The following is a 23440-nucleotide window of genomic DNA, read 5'->3' on the forward strand; positions in this document are numbered from 1 at the left end:
GATCTGGAGAAAGGGGTAAACAGTGAGGTGGCAAAGTTTGCAGATGATACTAAACTGCTCAAGATAGTTAAGACCAAAGCAGACTGTGAAGAACTTCAAAAAGATCTCACAAAACTAAGTGATTGGGCAACAAAACGGCAAATGAAATTTAATGTGGATAAATGTAAAGTAATGCACATTGGAAAAAATAACCCCAACTATACATACAATATGATGAGGGCTAATTTAACTACAACTAATCAGGAAAGAGATCTTGGAGTCATCATGGCTAGTTCTCTGAAGACGTCCACGCAGTGTGCAGTGGCAGTCGAAAAAGCAAACAGGATGTTAGGAATCATTAAAAAAGGAATAGAGAATAAGATGGAGAATATCTTATTGCCCTTACAGATGTGGTCTCCTCATCTCAAAAAAGATATACTGGCATTAGAAAAGGTTCAGAGAAGGGAAACTAAAATGATGAGGGGTTTGGAATGGGTCCCATATGAGGAGAGATTAAAGAGGCTAGGACTTTTCAGCCTGGAAAAGAGGAGACTAAGGGGGGATATGATAGAGGTATGTAAAATCATGAGTGGTGTGGAGAAAGTGAATAAGGAATAGTTATTTACTTGTTCCCATGATATAATAACTAGGGGCCACCAAATGAAATTAATGGGCAGCAGGTTTAAAACAAATAAAAGGAAGTTCTTCTTCACACAGCGCACAGTCAACATATGGAACTCCTTGCCTGAAGAGGTTGAAGGCTAGGACTATAACAGGATTTAAAAGAGAACTAGATAAATTCATGGAGGTTAAGTCCATTAATGGCTATTAGCCAGGATGGATAAAGAATGGTGTCCCTCGTCTCTGTTTGTCAGAGGGTGGAGATGGATGGCAGGAGAGAGATCACTTGATTATTACCTGTTAGGTTCACTCCCTCTGGGGCCCCTGGCATTGGCCGGTTGACAGGATACTGGGCTGGATGGACCTTTGGTCTGACCCAGTATGGCCATTCTTATGTTATGTTCTTTCTTGTCTGGTTTGCTGATAATCTTCATGTTCTTTTAATGTAGTTTTCCACTGTGTGGAATTTCTTTTTTTAAATCATTCTTAGTGCTAATTTGAAATTTTCAGCTGTACAAGTCAGTCATTGTTAGTCCTACTTGGCAGCAGGAGTCAGAAGACTCTTTATAACAGGGAGCGGGCTCTTGGAAAGTCTGAATATACTGTAGAAATGGACTCACTGGGAATATGTGTGCCTCCATGAAGTATGTCAGCTGCATTTTGTCCACTTTATTTGGCACAGTCCAGGTTTGCTGTTAATTCAGTGTGTATATTACCTTGTTCCCCGAAGCACCATTGCTTTAGGTTTCCACGTGCAGACCCTATGGGAAGCATGCATACTGTTCCTGAACTGATCATTCTCACTGGCTGATAGATGTCAACTTTCAGTGAGATAGAGGGCTTGTCTATATGGCCCTGGAGTTTGGACTGCGGGGGTATGAATTGCAGCACGTATTAGCGCACTGCACGGTAACTTTCCCACATAGACCCTGCAGATGCGAACTAAAAGGTACCTAGTTTCAAACAGGACTACATTAAAGCAAATTAGGTACCTTTTGAGTTCACATTCACAGGATCTAAAGAGGCAGTTACAGCTCAGTCCACTAGTGTGTGCTGTAATTTATATCCCTGTATCCAAATTTTGGGGCTGTTTAGAAAAGGCCTTAATTTCCCAAGTGCCTAAGTCACTTTTGAAAATGGGATTTAACGGTCTAAATCACTTTAATCCTTTCAAAGCTGAGCACAGCAAACAAAATATTTTTTAAAACCTGGGAATTAGAGTCTGCTTCTCCTCTTACTTATATTTATGTAAATCAGGAGTGACACAACTGAGTTTGGTGGAATTGCTAGTTTAAAACTAAAATAAGAAAGAGAAGAATCCAAGCTTTGGGCACATAAGACCTAATTCAGACCCCAGTGCTGCTGCACCCTCTGGCTTAAGCGGTTTCCATCAGATACAGGGTTTACAGTTTGGTTCAATGGCTCTCAGGTACTCCCACTACACAAATTGTTCCTGTACCTGTGCCTAGAATAACATTTTTGACTGCTTATGTGACTTACTCCTAAGTCCCATTTTCAAAAGTGATAAAGGCCAGGTCCCAAGGTCTTTTAATAAGACTTAGTTTCTGAAATGCCTATCTTTCTTAAAAATTGGAACTTAGGCCCACAAGTCACTTACGTGCTTTTGAAAATTTTACCCCAGTTTCTAGGCCCTATTTTTAACATAATTTCCTCAGAATAGAGAGAAGAGGTGATTCTAGGACAGCAGCATTTAATATTGGCAGCGTTTAATGCAGCTCTGTACATCTCCTTCTGTATTTTTGCAAAGCCGTCATTTCCAATCTTTGGTCTACCTTTACTTTCAACTTCTGTAGCTGAGCTGTTCCAGCCTAAGATGTTCTAATATCCTGGGAACTGTATTACATGTGCACCCAAAGCAACAGGACCTGGAAAACCTCCTTGAAAAGGACACAATCTTTTCAGATCATTATGCATGCACCATACTTATCCTTCAGGTTGGAAGTGACACCTTAGAAGCAGAACCTGCTAATAATTAGGTGCCACAAACTTCCCACGGCTCGCATGTCCCTCAGTGAGCTGTAAAAAGCAGTACAATTGTGGTAAAACCATTGACTTTAAATATTTTCACAAATTGGAACTAAATAACATGATGAGGTCAAACATGAAAAAGGTCACTGATACAAACTTTAAAAATGTCAAATACCAAAATTATATCAGGAATTGAACTTCCATATAAATAAACTTAGAAGACCTTGAGAATCATTCATGCTGAATGTTGTTGGAGGGCTTTTAATCAGGCAACTTGGCAGAATCTGAAGAAGTTCAGTACTTATATTTGGTCCAGACAATCATAAACATCATATTATAGAAGGAAGTCATCATTTACTTCATGAAACACTGGCTCCAAAATTCTATTCATGTTATTAGGGGACGGGCAAAGCACTAACTGAAGGTTTCACTTATCCACCAAGGCTTTTATTAAGATTTTTTTAAAAAGAGTTGATATGCATTCCCAAGCCCTTTAGCTTTTTGTGCTAAAGTTGGGGGGTGAGGGGGATGTCAAACAGCTGTGGTGCCTGTTGGATTTGCAATCTGTGGCATGAGACGCTCCAGAATGAAAAATGTACGAGATTTCCATTCAGCCTGGCAGTAGGGCCCAGGGCAATCATACTACTTTAATACCAAGGTAAGGAGACTTAATTGGAGATTGAATACAGGAATCATTCTTGGAAGTCTGATTAGGGCCATAGATTTGTGAGGAGATGGGTTACAGAGGATCCTACAGAGCCAGGAATTAATCAGAGGTCACAGGGAGCTAGGATCCTTGGGGAAAAAAAGATGTTAGAAAGACTTTGTATTAAGCTCCTCTATCTTTAGCTGCATGAAGTCTAATCCAGCCCTCCTATTACTGTACTCTTCAGGTGGAGAGGCCCCACAATCATCTACATCGCCAGCTCCCTCATCCACCCATTTGCCCTGCAGAGCTTCCCCTTACTAGCTTAAAAAAGTAAAACATCTGAACATCCTGAGCTTAGCAGAACCACCCAGTTTTCCAAGTTTTGCTCATCAATAACCAGGGGACTGCTTAATTTTCTGGTACCACATTTAGCAAGGAAATATGGTCAATTATAGCATACTTCACCAAAGACAAGCCTCTCCTTCAGTTAGCATGGAAGTATAATGCAGAAGAAAAAGCTCCAATGAAGTGAGAAAACACAGGGAGAAAAGTAAGATTTAATATTAAGTGATTTTTGCCTACTAGACTCCACATTGAGTATAGTAGATTGAATTTTCTATTAAATGAATAACAAGGTCTGAATTAATGAATAGTGAGACCTCTCTTTTACAGTACTCTGAGGGGCACAAGCGGAGAGGGGTATGGTTTACCATTCTGACCCTCTCTGTGGATAGCAGGAGTAGTTCCTGAGGTACCAGTAATGTGTGACTGGAATTACCTATCACATGCCCTTTAGAGAAGAATACCCAACCAATAGATAAGCTTATGAAGAGGTAACCAAACCTTATTTAAGGATCTATAATATTTACAACTATAGTGACACTGTACTGCAGTGTTCGGGGCTAGTATTGTCAAGCAATGGAGTGCTTTTTTATACGGGATCTGTAACTCATTGGGGATCTATCCCTTTCCACCTCCAGGGGCGGTAGGTCCACCAGTGTCCCATCAGGGTTAAATACTAGGACTTGTTTGTTTGTTTACACATGCACTCCTGCTGCATGGTAAGCATCTTACCTGAACCAAACCCCTCTAGCAGTAATACTGCTTTCAAATATCTTTTATAGCTGGATAGATGACAGTGAAGCAGTGCAGAGGCAGCCTTGGATGTGGTTATTTGCAAATCCCTCTCTTCTGTTTCCTTGTATTCTCTTTCACTCCCCCCCACCCCCAGTTCATGCTGGTGCACTGCATGTGCATGATTTCTTTTGTGCACAAACTTGCCAGGCTGGATTTTGCTCTAAAACCCATTGTTTTATTTTCAATTGCTAAACTATTTAAGAGTAGACACTTTCTTCTGAGTGGCTTTTTTTTTTCTGATTACTATGTGTGCTGTCGCATATGTGTGCTATAGCATAGTGAATGTGCAGTTCCATTTGCTGCAGCTTCTATTTTCTTTTATACTGTGCCACATTAATATAAGCCAACAGTTAAAACTCTCCAGGGGTCTTGTTTAATATCTCCATATCTCTCCAGGGACACTGCCTGCAACTAGTATGGTGGCTGACTTGAGGCCTTGAAGTTCTGTATTTCCAATCATACTAAGGTATTTGCAGTGGCTTATTTATTTTATTGAATTTCAGGGTTGTTGTGATATTAGTTGTTAAATGTATTTACTATCATGAGTTCTGCCTGTTGGGAAGCTACATAGGGAATGTACTTTTTGTTAGATTACTTGAAAATATCAGGAGCTTTGAGAGGCTTTCATCTGCCTCTGGTATTGCACAGTTTTAGTGTCAGGAGATTTAACCCATATGTCTGTCTGGCAAAATTTTAATTGGTTTGTAGCTCTAATGGGCACAGAAAAGTATTTTCTCTTGATGCGAATTACTTTGGGGATCAAGAGAGGTCTATTTTTTGTTTGTTTTTTCTCTTTTTATTTCTGGAATATATTAAAACTGAAAATAAATTCAACAGCAAGCATAGCTCTCTCCACTAATTTTCTGTGTATTCAGTACATGTGTAGTGTAATGTTTTGACAACCTGTATATTGGTGTTTGCATGTAGGGGTATAGCCAGTAAGTAGCAGCGATACCTGTGCAGTAATTCTTCAAGAGATCCAGTCATAACAGACTTTGAGTGATGAGCGCCACATCTAATAGCACTACTGGTTACAATAAGTATTTTCCCAAGATCTAACTCCTATACATTCAGATAAACTGAACTAGAAAAAACATCTACATAGCACCATTTGGGATGGTCTTTCTTCTTTGCGACGTGACAATTACAGCAGATTTATGGCCTGGAGACTTGAAACCCTTCTGAAGCCCAGAACATTTGAGCATCACCATAGTAGCCAGATCCTCAACTGTTGTGAATTAGTGTAGTTCTGTTGATGTCCACAAATGGCAGGTTTCTACATGGGATTTAAATTGAAAGACAGTATTGAAGCTAAGACGCTTGGATCTTTTTATGAACTGCAGTTCTTTAACATTGTTTATAACTGATTAATGGGTATCCTTACTTAAAGAATGGATGGATGTCTGTGGACCTGAAGTATTAACAGGACTCTGCCAGCATGTGAAAGCTGCTGCCTAGGTAAATGTCCAGAAGGAGCAGAAGAGGAAGATCAGGTGGAGCAGGAGTGTGGATGACAGAGGGAAAGAAAGAGAGAGAGAAATTAATCTGATTGTTTTTGCATCCTGTGTTCTTTGATTTTTTTCTTTGTTTTTCTATACCCCCAAATTATCTTTCATAATTGTGGTAAATGATTTGAATGAATGCAGATTTATTCTAATTAAAATTGTGAAAGATTGAAAAAGTAGGTATGTAATCTCTATCCAGGCAAAATATTTTCTCATCAAGATAAAATACAGGTGGACAGTGACTATCACTTTCTTACAGAGCCCAAATTTAGCTTGCATCAGTGCCAAGCCGTTTAGACCTTGATCCTTTATAGACTTAAATAGGACTCTGTGCAGGGGTCCATACTAACCTCTCTGGACATCACTTTGCACCTCTGAAAAATGGTTCTGCTAATATGTCCCTATCTTACTAGGCTGCTAAGATTAATTAATTAATATTTCTAAGGCACTTAGATTCCTGCTGAGGATCTCCATCCATCCATCCATCCATCCATCCATCCATCCATCCATCCATCCATCCATCCAGTGTTTATTGATTAATATTTTATGATTATTTTATTTAAGACTTTATGGGGAAGAGAATTTTAAATTATTTTTAGTGTTATCACATGTCTGTTCATGTGGGAGGATTGTTTTAATCCTGTGCTAGAGGCATATTGTTTCATTCTCTGCTGATAGTGGCTGACATAATGGCATCACTCTACATGACATTTGAAATGCTGATTTGTTTATAAGTGATTACTTTATAGATTTTTAAAAACATGCATTTGATGTATATGCATCATATTTGTATCAGGATAAAATTCAGACGAATCAATCTTGATGAATATTTTATAAGTGTCTTCTATTCTTGGCATCCCTCATGGTAACAAGATGAAATATTTTAATAAACTAGATCTGTTTTTTTAATCTGAGTCTGTCTGAGTTAGGACTTTAGGATCTGGCCCGTTATAAAAGGGCAAATTCTGCTTCCTGAGTAGCTCCAATAATTTCAATAGAACTTCTTCTGCAGAAAAGTTTTTTAACCAACATGAGTAATGGTGGCGTGATCTGGCCAAAGACCTACCTGACTTTAGTCAGAATGACATTATTTATATCTAGGGCCCTGCCAAATTCGTGGCCATGAAAAATGCATCATGGACCGTGAAATCTGGTCTTTTGTGTGCTTTCATCCTATACTAAACAGATTTCATGGGGGAGACCAGCTTTTTTCAAATTGGGGGTCCTGACCCAAAAGGCAGTTGCTGGGGTGGTGGTGTCACAAGGTTATTTTAGGGGGGGTCCCACTATTGCCACCATTACTTCTGTGCTGACTTCAGAGCTTGGCAGCCAGAGGGCGACAACTGTTGGCCGGGCACCCAGCTTGAAGGCAGCACCCCACCAGCAGCAGCAGCACAGAAGTAAGGGTGGTAATACCATACCATGCCACCCGTACTTCTGCGTTGCTGCTGGCAGTGGCTCTGCCTTCAGAGCTGGGCTCCCGGCCAGTGGCCGCCACTCTCCAGCTGCCCAGCTCTGAAGGCAGCACTGCCGCCAGCAGCAGTGCAGAAGTAAGGGTAGAAGTTCTTCAATCCCCACTACAATAACCTTGTGACCCCCCCCCAACTCCTTTTTGGATCAGACCCCTACAATTACAACACCATGAGATTTCAGATTTAAATAGCTGAAATAATGAAATGTATTATTTTAAAAATACCATGACAGTGAATTTGACCAAAAATGGACAGCGACTTTGGTAGGGTATTTATATCTAAAGGGGTAAATAAAAATATCTGGGACCATTTCTGATCTCAGTTAGCTATGTTATAAATCCAGAGCAACTTTACTGATTTCAAGAGAGTCATTGTAGTTTTATACTAGTGTAACTGCGATCAGAACGAGCTTCCTTACTCCGAGCTATGTCAGCAGAACCAATAGAGTAGTTGGTTACCCACAGGCTGACACAGAGGATAGAGTGTTTCTGTCAGTGATGTCAGTAAAAATAGTGCTGCCTTACTCTTTAGTGGGTAAACTAAGTTAAACTATGCAACTTAAAAAAAAATCTGTTGAGTCTTTAAATGAGAAGATACTGCACTGAATAAATGTTTTGGAATAAATATGCTTGTCATCAATTTTGATATCTTCTTTCATCTGTATTTGATCTTTATTAATTGTAATTTTATTATTAGTATTATTTATTATTTCTATTATAGTGGCACTTAGGGGCTCCAGTCAGGGTTAATGTTTTTTAATATGTCTGTCCAGTGCTTATTATGTTAAGCATATAAAAAGGCTGTTACAACAGACCAGTCTTCTATCTTATGAAAACAGGGACTGGATTCTGTGCTTGGTTATGTTATAAATCCAGAGAAACTCCAATGAAGTCAAAGAAGTTACTTTAGCTTCACTCTGGTATAACTGAGAGCAGAATTTGGCCCCAAAGCTTAGAATTAAACCCCATGTAACCATCTGGTATTGGCCAAGTACATCTCTATACATGGAATTTATTTTGTCTGTGTCCTGAACAAGAAGCAGTCATTAATATTCTCTGTCAGTAGAGTAACTGATTATCTGGGAGGTTAAGCGCATCCTGCTTCTTGTTCAGCCCAATGTAGTAACAAATGCTGAAAAAGAAAACACAAAAAAGCATTCTTGTCTTCATTTATAAACTCTTCTTTGTCTAACGGATTTTTTTTTACTTAGATTATTTTAAGGCTATTGATTGAATAAAAGCATTTGCTTTGCTGCATTTTCAGCATTCTATTATACATCATATCTACTTCTTAAGGACGTTGACATATTGCTTTTCCAGACGATGATAACTAAAATGGCTGTGAACCATTTTAAATATAATTTTCACAATGTGATCAGAGTGGCTGGTGAACTGCCTCCTCAAATATCCTGATAGTGGCTCTTTAATCTTCCCCTTTCCCCATATGCCATCTTATTTTTATAAACTGCTAATCTGGTCATCTTCTTGTAAATATGTTTCAAATTCTAACTTTTATGTGGCAGCTGTTCTTTTCCTTGAAATTACAATTTGAATTTTATGCACTATGAAAAAATCCATTTACTAGTAATGAGTCTAAGTGGTTAGTGACTGTTGAATGGATGAAATGATGCTTCATTACTCATCCCCTTTCCCTTCTGTTTCAGACACACTTTTATAGCCAACTTCACTCAATTGCAACAAAAATGTTGTTGTTTTAGTTGCTGCTGCTGTTGCTACAGTCTCTGTGCTGAAATCCTGCAGTTATTAACTAATGATATATAACGCTTTGGACTGGATTACCCAATGATGTAACAATACTAAGTGTCTCTAATTTAGCAACTTGCTTAAGATGACTTCTTTTTATAAGGCTACATAATTCAAATGAAAATGTGCTGCAGCTATTTTACAGATCCAATTCAATCCCTAAAACATTTAGCTGTCTTTCTTGAAATAAGTATCTTGGCAGGCTTTGACAGTTAAGCTACAAGGTGCTGAGACAGCTAGATTCAAGATGCAGCATCAAGCATTGAACTTTAGCTGTTAGCATACAAGTCAAATTTCCTATACATCGGGAATTTGGCTGGCCTGATGTTTCGTTCAACTCTTTAAAATTGTTAAATTTATTGGCTTAGTTATCCTACAAAAATGGCTTGAGGTGAGGTGTTTAAGTTTTAAAAATGATAAACTTCCAACATGAACATTTTTTTGACCAATGCCATTATTTCCACTAAATTCACAATTACAATAACTCTCTACCAATAATATAAAATATATAACAGAAGTAGTTATTAGTGAATAGAACAAAAGCCAGTTTGTTTCTTTTCATTTGGATGGTGCTCAGATAATACAGCGATGAGAGCCATGTGGGATATGTCTACACTGCAAAAACAAAACAAAACCCTCAGCAGCAAGCTTCAGAGCCCAGGTCAACTGATGTGGGCTTGTGTTACGGGACTGAAGTGTGCTCTTGAGTTCGAGCCCAGGCTCTGAAACCCAGCAAGGCAGGAGGGTCTGAGCCAAGCCGAAACATCTGCACAGCTTTTTTTTTTTACCCCATAGTGAGAGTCCACGAGCCTGAGTCAGTTGACCTGTGCTCTGAGACTTGCTGCAGTGTGGTTTTTATTGCCGTGTAAACGTATCTCCGAGCATGTAAATGGATACATACATGATTACTGCAGCAGCAGTAGCAGCAATAAAGGTCTTACTGATAAGGATGAAGGAATGAGTTCAGACCACCTATATGGACATGGAGATGTTTCCTACGCGCTTGCTGTTTTCCTATATTTTCAAATATAGAAGTCTAAAGTCAAGTTCCTAAATCTATAGGCACCTAAATAAACATCCCGATTATCAAGAGGTCTGAACATTCAACAGCTCACACTGAACACTTTTTTTGAAAATCAGGTCACTTATTTCCATGCCTACTATGGATAACAGGAGCTTAATTTTGGGTTCCTTTAAAAAAAAAATCTTGGCTCAGGTTTTTCTCAAAGTGGAATGTCTTGTCTCCTGAGAGCCATCAGGTTACTTGTAGTTTTTAAAACAGCTACCTCTTGTGGAGAGAGATTTTTTTTCAATGAATTCCAATATGGAATATGCTGTTGAGGGCTAAAGTTTCAATGGCCCAAATGATGGTCCAAATTATGTAGTTAGCTGTCCAAATATTAATATTATTTCTACAGTTGACCACAGGCTTTTCAATATGTAGACCTTGTAGCCTTACCCATAGAAATTATTATACACTAGCAGCTCCAGTACTAGAGTAATAACTAGCCTCATCTCTGGAAATGTCTTGTTTGTCTTAACTAGCAAAAGAAAATGAATTTGGTGGTCTCATTTTGGGACAATGTGGAACCTTCGCCTACATGAGAAAATAACCTTGCAGATTGGATTATTCTGTTCTGATAGAAGCCCAGGACTGATAAAGCAGGATGAGTTGCAGGTCAGGATTGGGGTCAACAGTATGTTATAAATTCTGCACTATACCTGCCTGCATTTTGCGTCTATGGCTTGGTCTGTTAGTTTTTCACTAAATGAACTCACCCAAATTTGTTTTAATGAAACTACATTCATATTGTACCCCATGTTATCTTTTGAAAACTCCTATTGAAGTCAGTGGTAGATCGGAACACGGAACAAAACTAGATTATAGCCATTAGATAAAAGGAAAGCAAAGCAAAGTGCAAAAGAGGGAGCTTAAAAAGGAAGAAAGCAAAACAAACAGGAGGACAAAGTCAAGAGAAAATTGGAGACTTTTAAAATGGGAGTCTTCATAAAAGAAACAGTTAAAGGAAGAGCAAGAACTGAAGTGCAGATTTAAAACTAAAGAAGGAAGTACCTGACAATTTTGCTACGAGACAATCTATTCCATCTTTTAAATTGGTTTCCATTCTCCTACCGCTTTAATGCAATTAGTTTCATGTCTAAATATATATTTTCACATTAGCAATTTTCTACTGCAGCCATGTACACAAAATTTTACTTTGAAATTTTAACACAGTAGTTTAATACTAGTCAAGTGCTTACTCTATTGTTCGAATGATCTCTTACACCAAGGACCAATCAAGGGGAGGTGCTCTAGGGTAAAGACTTAAGAATCTGGCCCTAGGAAGCAAGTTGTTAGTATACAACCAGCCTCTGACACTGATACTCATGCTGAGTCTGTGTTGAACCATTAGCAATCTGATTGACGTCAATGGCGTAAAATGCCATTCCAGGGGCCATATGATCAGAATGTCATAGATTTGAGGTCAATGGAGCTATGACAATATACATCACCTGATGATCTAGCCAAAGGTGAGTAAAGGTATTGGAACCAGGCATTTATTAGTTCAATTTTTCATTCTTGAAGGATAGGTCCATCAATGACTATTAGCCACGACGGGCAGGGATGGTGTTCTTAGGCTCTGTTTGTCAGAAGATGGGAAGGGCAATAGGGGATTGATCATTTGATGATTACCTGTTCTGTTCATTCTGTCAGAAGCACCTGATATTGGCCACTGTCGGAAGACAGGATACTTAGCTAGATGATTCTTTGGTCTGATCCAGTATGGCCGTTCTTATGTTCTTATTCTTCTCTGTGTTGTTAGCACTCTGGTTTACTAGTATGGATCTGTTATTGATGTTTCTCAAACTTTTTACTTTTACCAGCGCCTTTGTTCTAACTGAGATCAGAACCAGGATCAGAACAAAATCTCTAAATTCTTCTACCACTAATTGTGATGAATACATATAACACACAGTATTGATTAAATGTATATTTAAATGACTAATGAAAGAAAAATGATTGATTTTTTTTGTGCGTGTGGGGGGTCTTTTTAAGGCTTTCAACTTATTTAGTGTGTGTAAACCTCTTTGATAAAAGCCTTTGCAGTGAATCTGTGGGAAAAATAAGGATGTTTGTTACTGTTACTTATACTGCAACTTAGAAATCCCTGGAGACTCATTAAATCTATAAAGATATAAACGTCTTTTTTCCTAATATGCTGACATTTTGATAATAAATAAAGCATCCAGCCTAAAAGGAATAGAAAACAATTTCAGCTAGATTTCAGAATTGTCTAAGTCCCTGAACAATAAACAGAAATATGCTTTCTAAGGGAGCACTGCTGCAAAATGACATTTTTGATACCACATTTTCATTATCTTTATGTTGGTATCAATATTCTTCTTCTGATTCAACTCCAGTGAACACACCCAGTGTGTGATACAAAGAAGCACAAAGCTAAGTTTGAAATTTGGAATTTGACCTTTTTCACATTTATGTTCATTTTAAAGTAATTGCAAATTTTGTTTTATTTATGTAGGGCTGGACTGTCCCGGTCCTTATTTGGCCCTGGCAGGGGAGTAAGACCGAATAAGCCCTAGCTCCCCCATGACTCTGTCTGGCCCTGCTCTGATTGTGATGCCCGCCCCACTTGAGAAAGTGGGGGCTGCTTACCCAAAATGCCTTCCTGTGTATACCTGAGTGGGGAGTAGGAGGAGCTCTGTGTCTGCCCCTCCTCTCACTCATTGGATAAGTAGCTACCCAGATGCATAGGGGGATAAGTAGCTACCCAGATGCATAGGGGTATAGTAAAATGCCTTTCTAGCCTTTTCTACTGTAGTATATATTTATTCCCAGAAAGTTGTGAGGTCTGTACCAGACCCCAAATTTATTTAGGCTTACTGGCCTGAAAGACAATTTTTTTAAAAACAGTGAGGAGAGACTGCTTTCTCCCAATTCTGTACTTTGCCAGCGCTCACAGCCAAACATAACATTGCAATAATCCACAGTTTAAGACTTCACTGAAGGACAGCCTGTAATCCTGTATGAACTAAGTGAAATACTTATAGCATCTATATTCCCTAAGGCCCTTATACTGCACCTCTCCTCCCACACCCTTATCAAAGGTTCCCAAATCAACAGCAGGAGTAAGGGAGGTAAAATCATGTCCTTAATGTATTTAGAAAATAAACTCTAGGATTCTACAAATGTGAGGAAAAAACACAGAGGGTCTGATCCTTCTGCTGTACCTAAGATGTGCAATATGATGTCCAAAATGATAAAGCAGTATAGTACTGTACAAAGGCTTACACCTGCTTGCAATGGCATTGGTGTAAATCTGAAGTAGTCCCACTGAAATCAATAGAAGAACTCCAAGTTGGCATGATGGCTTTGGCCTCATGCACTTTAACTATTTGGAAGGTCTGCATTATGTGGAGTTAAATACAATTTTAACAAATCGTTAACAGTCTATAGAGATTTTCTGTTTGGGGATCGTTTGTTTTACTTCACTGAAAAGACCCAGGTGACCTAGACCACACAGATGAAAAATGAAACAGTTATGTGGCTCATATGGGATGGTGTCCACAACATGAAAAGAGTCTGAAAAAGCTATTTTGATTGATTAGGAGGATAAAACAGACTGACGTGCTCACTCAGACTCATTGCAGGAGGCAGAGTTAACAGCTAAAATTTTTGTTTGGCATTTTTTTGGTTGTTTATTTGCACCATCCGGTAGATTGTGGTTGTAGGTGCTGCAGCAGCAGCAAGAGTCTGACGACTGCATAAAGTGCGCCTGTTCAATGCTTACAATATCTCCATTGGTTGTAACATTTTGGAAAGTGCCTTTCTTTCCTTCACGTCTTTGTACTTTTTTAATGTGTGCGTTTCCTGTGGAGCAGACACCAAGCTTTCACTGTCTTGTTTACTACTTTGTTTGTCACCACCTCTACTGGTCATGGGAAGAGGGATGCCAACTTTCTGATATCTGACAACTGAACCCCCTTGCCTCTTCCCCCTACCCGGACCCCGCCCCATGCTCTGCCTCTTCCCCCTGAGGTCCCGCCTCATGCTCCGCCTATTCCCGCAAGGCTCTGCCCCCTGCTCGCTCCCCTTCCCCTTTTCTCATTGCTAGATCCTCTCCACCTCCCTCCCCATCCAGCTGAGGTCTCCCTCTGCATTGGGAGACTGCTGCCTTCCACAGGACCGGCCCACAACATTTTGGCATCTGAGGTGGGGAGCTCAAAGGATGCCCCCATGCCCCCCGCTTGGGCCAAAACTTTGAAAGGTCTCAATTCTGCCTTTTTCCTGTTCTACTCCTCTCATGGTACTGCTCTGCTTCCTACCCCAATAAAGGAGAACTAACAACTTAAAATGCCTTGTTCAAAAATTTTAAGTAACACTTAACTTTCAAACGCCTGAACAGCAAATGTAACTTTTGTTGTCTGCATAGTAAACACTGGCATTTTTATCTGTTTGAATAATCAAAGTGGTACTTTCTGTGCCTTCTTGGTTGCAAAGATTTGAACTGCTTCCTGAAGGTCCACAGTCTGGGCCAGCTCATGCTCTATTGAGATGTTTGCAAGGCTGACCAGCCTCTCCTGTGTCATTGTGGAGTGTAAATGTGTTTTTATTAACTTCAGCTTGGAGAAGCTGCGTTCTCCACTGACAACCGTTATAGGAAGTGTTAGAAGTATGCACAGAGCAACAAAAGCTCTGGAAAGAGGGTGGTCATCTTATTTGGGCACTTATATTTCAGAATAGCCTTTGGAATTGATCCTGCTGAAATGTATCTTGAAAGGGCTTTCACCTGAATCACTCTCATCAATATCGCGCATGTCATCATGTGTCAACACTGTCTCTAATGTCCTGCATTGCTGATGTAGGTCTTCTTCAGGCATAGTAAGGAGTTTTGGAATATCATACAACATCCCAAATATACTGCTGTGTTCCTTGAGCTGCATGAAACGTTCTTCAACTGACTGTATTGCACAATCTAGCACCTGGTTAAAGAATTCAACTTTGAATTGTTGTTTGGGGTCTGTTATAGGATTAACCCGTGCCTCATAATCAAAATGTCTTCTTCTTCGGTGACTCTTGTATTCTTGAATGGGTAAGAAAATAGCTTCAGTGTGAAGTTACTCTGCCAACTTCTGTGCACTCTTCAGAACGTTTTGAAATCCCTCATCTGACTGGTAAGACTGTAGGTTTGACTTTGCTTTGTCCAGTTGTTCCATTGCTCCAGATATGTCAAGGTCAACACCTTGGAGTCTCTTGTTTACAACATTTATTTCAAACAGTATGTCATGCCACAACACTAAGCCACACAGAAATTTGAAGTTATGTATGTTTCTGGTGATTCCATTTCCCTCTGCCACTGTTCTCCCACAAACAGTTCCTGTCATAGCATTATCCTCCATAATGGCAACTATGACATCATCTATCTTCCCAATTTGGTGTTTGATAGGCTTTATTGCCTCCACTTAACTTTTCCATCGTGTGGCACTCAGTGGTTTCAGTGTCAGAAAGGATGTTCCCAGATGTTGCTTCAAAATTTTTCCATCGATGAGTCGATGCAGAGAAAAATACATAGATGCTTTGAATACATTAAAAAATTCAACAGCCTCACTAGAAGCTGATGCTGCATCACGGACCACCAAGTTCAATGAATGAGAACTGCATGGGACAAAAAAAGCTCGAGGGTTTAACTCTTGGATCCATGTCTGCACTCCTCTGTTGCTCTCTTTAAATATATTAGAGGAATAAATACCAGGGAGGGAGAGGAATTATTTCAGCTCAGTACTAATGTGGACACGAGAACGAATGGATACAAACTGGCCGTGGAGAAGTTTAGGCTTGAAATTAGACAAAGGTTTCTGACCGTCAGAGGGGTGAAATATTGGAACAGTCTTCCGAGGGAAACGGTGGGGGCGAAGGACCTGTCTGGTTTTAAGATTAAGCTAGATAAGTTTATGGAGGGAATGGTTTAATGGGATAACATGATTTTAGTCAAACGAACAGTGTGCCATCGCTGGTAAATAGTATCAATGGCCAATGAGGGTCTGGCTGGAGAATCTTGCCTACATGCTCGGGGTTCTACTGATCGCCATATTTGGGGTCGGGAAGGAATTTTCCTCCAGGGAAGATTGGCAGAGGCCCTGGAGGTTTTTCGCCTTCCTCTGCAGCATGGGGCAGGGGTCACTAGCTGGAGGATTCTCTGCTACTTGAAGTCTCTAAACCAGGTTTTGGGGACTTCAACAGCAGAGTCAAGGAAAAGGGTTGGGACGGCTTTGTGGCCTGCATCATGCGGGAGGTCAGACTAGATGATCATAATGGTCCCTTCTGACCTTAAAGTCTATGAGTCTATGAGTCTTTCCTCTCATGTTGGCACCATTATCGGAACCCTGACCTCTCATGTCAACTATCGCAATTCCTATATCTTCCAGCTTTTTTAGAAGCACATTTGTCATACCAACTCCTGTAGTATCATCAATGTCAATAAATTCTAGAAATGCTCTCTGACAGTCACCATTGCAGGGACATTTTCACTAGGTTCTGTTACAAAACGTGCCATTAAAGTCATTTGTTCCACATGGCTGATGTCAGGTGTGCAGTCCAGAATGACAGAGTAATATCTTGCTGACTTCAGATCTGCCACAATCTTCTGTTTGACTTTTGTTGCCAGTATCTGTATGATCTCATTTTGAATTGTTTTTCCAAGGTTATGGTGTGTGTACATTTCTTGGGTGGTAACTCTTCTTAGATGCTCCTGGAGTACAGCATCAAACTCAGCCATCAGCTTCACAATTTTAAGGAAGTTTCCATTGTTTGGCACATACAGCTGATCTGAAGTGCCACGCAGTGTTAGGTTTTGGGTAGCAAGTATTCTCACAATGGCAATGAGCCTTTTCAGAACATTTTGCCAGTAAAGAGACTCTGATGCAATCTTCTCTTGATGCTGATCATCTATGTTGGCCTTTAACCTTAGTCTCATCTCAAGCTCTTTCCACCTATGGAATGCTCTCTGGTGATTTGCTGCCTTCTCATGGCATGCCAGATTTCTAGCCAGATTTTTCGAGCCCTTTGTTCCTGTAGAACCCAATGTGGCTGGAACACTAGAGTTTTCAGCAAAAACAGTATGCAGCATTCTGGGTATTTGAGTACATAAGCCATGGCCTCTCTACTTTGTCACCATTGAGGATTTCACGCCAGTATTGTGTTGATTAGAAACGTCTATTTTCATTGTCTTTGGGGAACATGAAGTTTTTCACTTGCTGTGGCCCATGAAGTACAAGGAAGTCCCTCAGGCTACTGCTCAAGTGGGTCCACAGTCTTGGATCATCTAGACTTAAGGAACTAAACTCAGCAGCAGCTGTTTCTTGTGCCTCCACCACACTCTTCTCTGATCTACACTTTTCTTCAGGAATGTGCATGGTTACATCCATTTGAGATGGAGATATGGATGCTGCAATAGCTGCCAGGTCTCCTGCACTCTGACTGACTAACTGGAAGATCAGGCATCTCCTCACCACTCACATTCTCACTGGGGCTGGAAGGCTCATCATGAACATTTGCATCTATGTATCTCAGGAGAGCTCCTTCCTGCTTAGATAGAAAAGCTTCCTTTGCTTTCTTTCTTTTCTGAATGCTGCCCCAGAGGGGTGTTTTCTTCTTTCACTCATGACTGCTGTTCTGTGCAAGCTATAGTGGCTCTCAGCACTCAATTGAAGAGGACAAATAAGCAGGCTGGTAGCAGGGTCTGAGTGAGGGAAGATATCAGCATCTTAAGGGCCTAACTGGCTTCTACTACTTCAGTTGACTGCCTGTTCTCCTCAAGTGGGTTCAGGGAAGCAGCAGGAAACAGGAAGCTCCCTGAGAAGCTGGTGTTAATCAGTCCAGGCTCCTGGGGGTGCTAGAGAGGTACATAAGAGGCTCCTCCTCCTCTCTCTCCCTGCAATGCCTGCTGCTTTCTGTTATTCCCTCTCTCCTTTTCTCCTGCCTGTCTGTTATGTCTCTTGTGCCCTCCTTCCTCCAGTACAGCACTCCACCATCTCTGTGCATCTAGAGCAGAGAGAATACATATGCACCAGCAGCAGACACAATTTTCTACACTCTGTGGCACCCCACTCCCCACAGTCTGGCACCTTCATAGAAAAATGATAAATGACAAAAACATTGTGGGTGAACACATTTCACAGAACAATCGCTCAGTAGCTGACCTCTGAACCCTGGTCCTCAAAGGAAACCTGCACAACACCTTCAAAGATGAGTCTGAGAGCTTAAATTCATAACTTTACTTCATACTAAAAATCATAGTCTTAGGGCTGGTCTACACTAGGAACTTACATCAACATGGCTACATCTCTCAGGGGTGAGAAAAATTCACACTCCCGAGGGATGTAGCTATGCCGACCTAACCCCTGGTGTAGATAGTGCTAGGTCAATGGAAGAATTCTTTTGCTGACTTACCTACTGCTTCTCAGGGAGGTGGATTACCTATACCAATGGGAGAACTCCTCCTTTTGGTGCAGATAGTGTCTGTGCTGAAGAGCTACAGCAGTGCAGCTGAAGAGGTGCTGCTATAGCAGTTGAAGTGTAGGCATTTGGTTGATAAAGACACAGGATTTACAACTTGTTACAACAGTCTTTAACTTGCCAACTCTCTGTTTTTGACTTCTGATGACTTCAGAGGTGTTAACTGGCTACTTCACCTTGAATGGTCTATTACAAAATGTGTTAATTACTTATGCCAAACAATCTGTTCCATGTTATATTTAGCTGTGACACTCTGAAAACCTTTGAGTTCTGTGTAGCTCAAAAGTTTGTCTCTTTCACCAATGGCAGTTGGTCCAAAGAAGATATGACCTCACCCACCTTCTGCTTCTAATATCATGGAACAATATAGCAGCAACAACACAGCAAACAATATGGGGGGCGGGGGCAGAATAGTAATTTGTGGTAGGAATGCTACTTTTTTATGTCAGACCTTACAGCTTTCCAGTAGAATATTCTTCCATTCTATTAGCCAGCCTTCATTGTGCCATAATCATAGAAATTTGGAGCTAGAAGAGGTCCCAAGAACTCATCTAGTACATCCCACCCCCATCACTCCCAGTGAGGCAGGATTAAGTATACTTAGATTATCTCCGACAACTGATTCTCTCATCTGTTCTTTGAAGCCTCCAAGGATGGGACTTCCACAACTACCTTAGGTAACCTGTTCCAGTGCATCATAATACCTACTTTATAAGAAACCAGATCCTATTAGCAGCCTCCCTTCCAGGACCATATTGGGTAACCTAGTCCTTAGGTATTTCCCTTTTATATTTTTTTTTCAATAGTCTAGCTGCTCCTCAGTGTATTATAGAATTGTTTATAAATAAATATATACTTAGGTATATATGTTTATAAATAAATATATACTAACTGATGTCAGTTACACCAGTATAATTTGGGAGTATCTCTACTGGTTTCAATTTCACTGAATTATTGAGTTTTTAATTGGGCCCCTGAAGTCTAATGGGCATTTTCACCATATTTTTAATAGTTTAAGGAAGGTCAAATGGCATCTAAACTAGTTGACCCCTTAGCAAATTTTAATGTGCCAGTCTATTATGACATTTTCATGCAACATAACTAATGCAAGATCTCATGATAATTCAGAAAATAAATCATAACAGCACTGAACCATCTGCCTGCACCACATCACTGTAAGATATCAATGGCCATCAAAAAGCTAATTTGCTAGTATCCATTTATTTGCAATTGCGAAGCAGAAGGTGAAACTGAGGAAATTAATTGAGAAAAAAAAGAGGAATAAATGTTGAATGTCAGCAAAAGACAGGCCCCAACAATGTCTCAGGATGCTCATGTGGTGATCTGCAAAATAACTTTGAGCTGTTGCAAGATAGAGATAAGAGGCTCTGGCAAGAGTTTGTTGAATAACATCATGCTGCCAGAGAGATAGGTCTCGCACACGCACAAGAAGGATAGATTAGAAATGTATAGATAATAAAATACCTCACCTGAGTGTACCTCTGTTTGTGATCCAAATCAGCACAAGAAGAGATGTGGCACTGGCAATGAAATATTCTTTCTACGCGTATCTCCCCTGTTCTCAAGGTTTTTACTATGGTGCATTTCCTCTGCCTGGTTCCTCTGCTTTGTTTAAATAATATCTTGTATGGATTTACAGCTGTTTTTGTTAACCTAAGAAACCACTTTATTTAATTCAGCAATCAGCAGTCCATTCTTAGCTGTTGGATTTAGATTTAGTTTGCTCTGTTACCTACAGCTTGATAGCCTAATCTTATGTTTTGGAAAATCTGGCATATAATATTTATTTGTTAGAGAGTTCAGTATATTTAAGAATGGTACAATCTTCTCCTTATGGTTCTGGATTAATTTTCAATTAATTCTATATTTTAATTATTGTTCCCTTGAAATATCTTTAAATCTGTGTAGTCATTGAAATTCTCTGGATTTCAAGACATCATCATTACTTTGAGTAGAATTCACTTCAAATAATAGAACTTTTATTGAAAACAAAAATAACAAAAGAGACTGTTCATGGGAGAAATACTTGAGACTCTATTGTAACTCCCATCAACAATATCTTTTAATATGAAAAGAACACTTAACACTTAAATAATAGATTGCAGAGAGTGAAAACAGTAAACTGCAAATTGACATACTGAATTTGTGGTTGACTGGCATATTTTAAAAAAATAAACCTGGACTATGGAAGAAAAAAATAAAATTAAAATTGTTCTATAGTGTATTATTCTTCATTAGACTATTTTTTGCACACCATGGGCCAAGTCTACTCTAGATTATACTATAGTAAATCTAAATTAACACCACTCAGACAAATGGATTTAGTCTAGGCCAGCTCATACCCTCTAGATTCACCCATGGAGTGGATACTCTTGCATGCAGATATCATGAGCACAAATTCTTCCTGATCCCTCAAGGTGGATGAAACTGCAAGGTGACAAGGTCATGGTCTATCACTGAGGCTTCCAAGACTATGTAAAGCAGTCACCTCTACTTAAAAAAATTGTAATCATAACCAAATAGTTCTAGGATCCTTAATAAGAAAGCCATTCAATGTGACCAAATGCTTCAGCGGTGCACATTGAAATAAAATTAGCTATATTAATTTTCTTAGCAAACTATGAGACTAAATAGTCTATTTAAATTAGCTCATGCACACCTGGCTGGTACAAAACCTGCCCAATCTGGGTCAGTTATATGAAGGAAGACTTTTAGTTAGGCATCCTTTCAGAACTTCAACTAATACCTTACTGTCAGAGTTAATTAAGCAGATTGGCCTATAAGAGGCACATTGCAATGGATCTTCATGAAGCAGAACAACTTTTGTCTCCTGCAGTGTAGAGAGTACAATTTTCTTTTTCCTGAATCACAAAACACGTCTTGCCCAGTCTGCTCTGATTTAAGACATTTTTAACAATCTATGGAGGACCTATTGGACCATGGTGATTTATTACCAGGGAGAAAAATTTGACCGCCTCCAATTCCTTTAATGTTAAAACATCATTTAAAATGATTATAGCAGTAGGGGACACTGAATAATTTAACATGTTGGAGTCAATGAGTCTTTCCATTGACTTCAAGGGGAGTTGAATCCAGCTCCTGGTGCCCACCCTTGGGACATTTATATTTCCATTCCTCATCAAGTAGTTTGCCAGGATTATTTTTCTGTTCATAACACTGATTTGTGCGCTAGGGTCAGAAATGTGCCCAATTACGACATTGTGTATTTCATCTCATCTCTAAAGTTGGAGTCTGTTGTCACTCCTCTGTGTTGCACAGTTTCCTTTCTAATTCTTCTGATTACTCCAGGCAAATTCTTTTAAACGGGATGAATAAGAGATTATGTATGACGTTCTCACTGGTTTTGAGGTTTTCCATAATAAAGACTGAAAGTTACCTGTGTTTTCCCTTTCATTAAATCTTCTGTTATTCTTTTTTTTTAAAGGAATGAACAAACATTTCATTTTGCAATGAGAGATGCACTGGCTTTAGTGTGTGCAAATGCCTCCGTATTTTAATCCATCCCAGTTTCTCAGCTGTAGACTTCATATCTCACATCTCTGAGGAAAACTTATCAAGTCTGTCTGATCTTTTTTTGAGATTATGCAGAACACAGCTATAACGTGTGGTAATAAAGTGTGGTATTTTTGTCAGTATATGATGATAAAAGTTCATAAAAATCTCATTGGAGACATACACAGAGACACAGTGTTTCCTTATGCTTTTTAGGGACCAGTACAATTCCCACTGAAATAAACGGAGTCTTTTCAGTGACTTCACTGGGAAATGGATCCTGCTCTAAGACATCTTCTACTGGTATCCATTTCCCTTGTAATTCAGTGGGGTTTCAATATTTTCCCATTTTAGCTTTGTGTATATTAACATGTAGGCCCCACTCTATCTGCCACAACATCAGGCATAAAAACATTACCAACCCATTCCCTGCATATTTTCTCATAGATTCTTTGAGATAGGTGGATTTCTGTAACAATGCCACCAGTGCTGGATTTCTTCTCAGGGCAGATAAATGCTCTTTCCTTTGTTGTGGGATGATATATGCCCCATACTTTCTAGGACCATACTTTAAATCTATCAATGGTCATTCACTTCTTCAATGATGTCTGTATTTCACTATTATTAATTATGAGAGTTTGATATAATTTGTACTGCAGTAACACTCAGGATTAGGAACCTGCGATTGAGTGTACTGGGCTCTTTGAGGCCCCCCACTGGAGGCCTCATAGTCTTACCACACCCCGCCCCAGAAAAGGAGCAGCGAAGGTGGGTCCTCCAGGCCTGCCTAGAGAGGCTGCTGGGAAGCAGCTGATCAGAGTGCAGCAGGCTCAGTTAAAAAGGAGCTGCAGGGGCTAAGTAGATCAGCTGCTGACTAGGACTAGGGTGACCAGATGTCCCGATTTTATAGGGACAGTCCCGATTTTTAGGTCTTTTTCTTATATGGGCTCCTATTACCCCCCACCCCCGTCCCGATTTTTCACACTTGCTGTCTGGTCACCCTAACTAGGACTAGAAGGGTGAGGAAGGACAGGAGGTGAGATCTTCAGCTTTGAAGTAAGGCTGATGTTCAAGGAACTATGTGGAAAGTGGCCCATGGAATAGCAGCAGCAACTATTACAGAAAGTAGCATGTGGCTACTATTTATTGGGCTGGGCCTTGGAGTAGTGGTTGGGCCTGGGTCCCTGCTACTGGCAGGGTGGCCTAAGCCTTGAAATGGGTATAAGGCTTGTTTAGAGGCTGCAGTGAAGGGCAGA

Source organism: Chrysemys picta, chromosome 11 (assembly GCF_011386835.1).
Source record: "Chrysemys picta bellii isolate R12L10 chromosome 11, ASM1138683v2, whole genome shotgun sequence".
Classification (NCBI taxonomy): Eukaryota; Metazoa; Chordata; order Testudines; family Emydidae; genus Chrysemys; species Chrysemys picta.